This window comes from Amborella trichopoda, chromosome 2, assembly GCF_054954075.1.
Source record: "Amborella trichopoda isolate Santa Cruz 75 chromosome 2, AtrichopodaSantaCruz75HAP2 v2.0, whole genome shotgun sequence".
Taxonomy (NCBI): Eukaryota; Viridiplantae; Streptophyta; class Magnoliopsida; order Amborellales; family Amborellaceae; genus Amborella; species Amborella trichopoda.
Window position 1 is genome coordinate 9954661 of NC_142337.1, and position 3136 is coordinate 9957796.

The window sequence follows — 3136 nt, forward strand, 5'->3', positions numbered from 1 at the left end:
CACCCAATTTGAGAGGAAGAGTATAGGAGATATGGGGATGATGTGAGTAGTGATGAAGTCAACATCTCTAAAGTAACCGCCATGTGGAGAAGAAAATCCAAATTTTGGATCAGTCCAATTACTATGCAAAAGGAAGTTACGGTTGATGATCAAGAGTTTCGTCTCCGGATGAGGAGATGAAGATGATCGAATTTCACAGTCCTAGTTGTTGGTCAAAAGTTCCCTCTCCAGATGAGGAGATGAAGATGATCGAATTTCTCGATCTTGGTTGGTGATCAAGTTTTCTGTTACTTGATCAAACGATCTCGTTTGATGATGAAATTTTTTGTTATTCCATCGTGTGTGATGATCGAGCTTACTCGATCCTGTTTGTTCCAGATGCTTATATTTGAATGATTTAGTTTTTCGTTATTCAATCCTATTGGATGATGGAGTTTTTCGTTGCTTCATCCTGTATAATGATCTTTTTCTTTTAGAGAGAGAAAGTCTCTAGAAAGAAAAAAAAATCAAATAAAAATACTTCCTAGGAGTAGAATTTTGAAATCCTTTACTACCCAATTATTTTTAGTGGAAGTTTGGTATGTTGGGCCATTCTCCAATAAAATTAGATTTTAAATTCCTAAATACTAAGATCTTCTAGACAAGGTTTTTATTTGAGGGAGTGTGACTGTTGTTCTTTCATCTATGCACTACACTGGTCTAAATGGATTTTTTTTTACCTGCAAATTCTTTAGGGAAAGACATTTTTGGGAGAGGATAAATGACAAACCACATATTTTTAACGTATACTACACGCCTTCGGTAGCACAGTTGACTTCTTATTCATCGGCTCACGATCACAGTTTACTTCTATTGGAAGATCTCGAGAGAATTTTTTCAATCTGAAAATTTTGGAACTATTTAAGAATTATTATTTTAAAAAAAAATTAAATTTGACTCTTTTAATACTTAAATCTCACTATCTAAAAATTAGATGGTCTCTCTTCAATGTCAAGACATTATTTTTTTTCAAGTGCATAGAAAGTACGGTTAACAATTCTTTTTATTAAAATTAATCTATTAAGAGGCTGCATCCCCAAAATTTGGGGCATCTAAGTGGGGGTTTTATCGGAGCGAATAAATGGACATTCTTCTCCCCGAGGAGTAGATTCTCTTTTCGCATTTTTTAGAGAGAGAGAGAGAGCTTTGAGGAGGAGAAACTAGTCCACATTAATTTCGTGATTACAACAGGAAGAAATAAACGAATATTTCATATCATAAGAATATGAATAAGGGGAAACAATATACATAACCAATGTAATGATGCCTTCGATGAGGTTCCAATGAAATTAAAGAATAACAAGTATGAGATGTGGGTTAAGAAGAGAGTGAACACTCAGGGGGAAGTCCCTGAGGAAAACGCTTGGTATCAGTGCAATAATTATAGACCATATAATTCTTTTGAACCCATTTCAACTTCTCTTGCTCATTTGTGTCCAATGCTTCTTGGCTCAACCAGGCTGAAGCTTTGCATGGAGATGAAGAAGATGCTGAAGCAACACAAGCATCAGCTTCAAAGTTAAGAGTAAGAAGCCACAAACGGAGCTTGAGACCAATCAGTCTTAACTAAACCACCCCTTGTGGCCCAATCATCAGCATTCCACAGACTCGAATGTAGCTTCATGGGTTGGTTCTTTGGAAAGGGAACTCCTAAATGCTCTGCGTTCTTCAACACTCTTATGGGCGTACCATCCACTGAAAACCTGTTCGAATCGGAATTTATATTTAGAATCCAAGTTCTTAGATAGATAGAGAGAGAGATGAATGTGAGTGTGTAGAGAGAGAAAGAGTTCTTATGAGTGTGTAGAGAGAGAAAGAGTTCTTACTTGATGTGGTTTGGGTTCCACAAGATGGAGTAGGTGTGGAAGTCTTTGGTTGGATCAAACCATTAGTGGAACTGTTGCTCCCTGTTTCCCCAGGAATTCGAAGTCGATTTCGTCATGGGTGGGGCCTTGTGAAGATAACTGCAACAACCCAACATCAAAATCCATCATCTCACTGTAATTGATTCTCTCTCTAAAGTCTGAACTAACTGAAAAAATTAGGGCTTGATTGAGAGAGGGAAGGGGGGAGGACTTACATAATTGGCAGTAACAGTGCCTGCAGAGTTGCCTGGTACGAGCTTCAAGCGCATATGGATGTTCCCAAAGAGGTATTCATTCTTGGATTGAAAACCAGAGCCAGAGTATTTATCTAGTGAGAGGTGAAGCTGCTCACCAATGTTTAATATCTTAGCCCTATCGTTTCCCCATGTTATGTCAAAATCTGAGTAGAAATTGGCCATAGAGGCCATAGCTAAAAGACCCCAAATAACCAGTCTTAAAGACAGAGAAGAAGCCATTGAAAGAAGAGGGGCAACAGTGTTTAAGGGGAGAGAGGAAGTGTTCAACAAGGGATGGTGTTATTGTATGGAGAGTTGTTGGGTTTTTATAGTGAGGAGCTAAAGTTAAGAGGAAATATGTTGGGAAGCAATCATGGAGAGTTATGACTGGGAGCAGGGTGGAATGGCTGGTCACAACTGGGCTTGGTAAGTTGTTGGCATAAAGTTTAGAGAGAGAAAATGTTAGGGAGAGAGGTATAGATCTTTGTATTTTCGCGTTTCAGGGGATAGAGAGAGAGAGCTTGGTGTTTCCGCGTTTCGCAAGTTAACTAGCAGACAGCTGTTATGTGACGGTGCTGGCCAATAGAGCCTTGCGAGAGGCGCCGTCATCCATTCCACCACCTTTTGTTTTAGATAGTTTGGATCCATGGTTTAAAAAGCGGATCGGTGATCAAGATCAGGCATCTCAAAAATCGATTCGGATCGGTGAATCGGTGATTCGGTGATTCGGATCGAAAATCGATTGAATCGATCGGATTAAAGCTTCAAAAAAATCCGAAAAAATGATTAAAATTCATTATAAATGTTGTTTTTTAGAAATCCAATAAGAAATGAGGGTACTATATTATTAACTTTCATTTTTCTCATCAATTTGTATATATTGAGATGCTCTTTCCCTGCATAAACTTAAATTAAATATTAAATTTGCATCACATAAAAAAAAATCATAGAATTATCATGGATAAAATATATAATTATACATTGACTATTATAAAG

General features: G+C 37.6%; 1 pseudogene across 1 annotated transcript; it reads right to left on the minus strand.

Moving 5' to 3' along the window:
* Nucleotides 1–1233: 1233 nt before the first annotated feature.
* LOC18448137 (xyloglucan endotransglucosylase protein 1-like) lies at nt 1234–2487 on the minus strand (annotated as a pseudogene). The gene is made up of 3 exons (XR_016049095.1): nt 2120–2487; nt 1866–2003; nt 1234–1742 (listed from the first exon to the last, which is right to left on the minus strand). The product of XR_016049095.1 is annotated as a xyloglucan endotransglucosylase protein 1-like (transcript).
* Between the last annotated feature and the right edge of the window lie 649 nt (nt 2488–3136).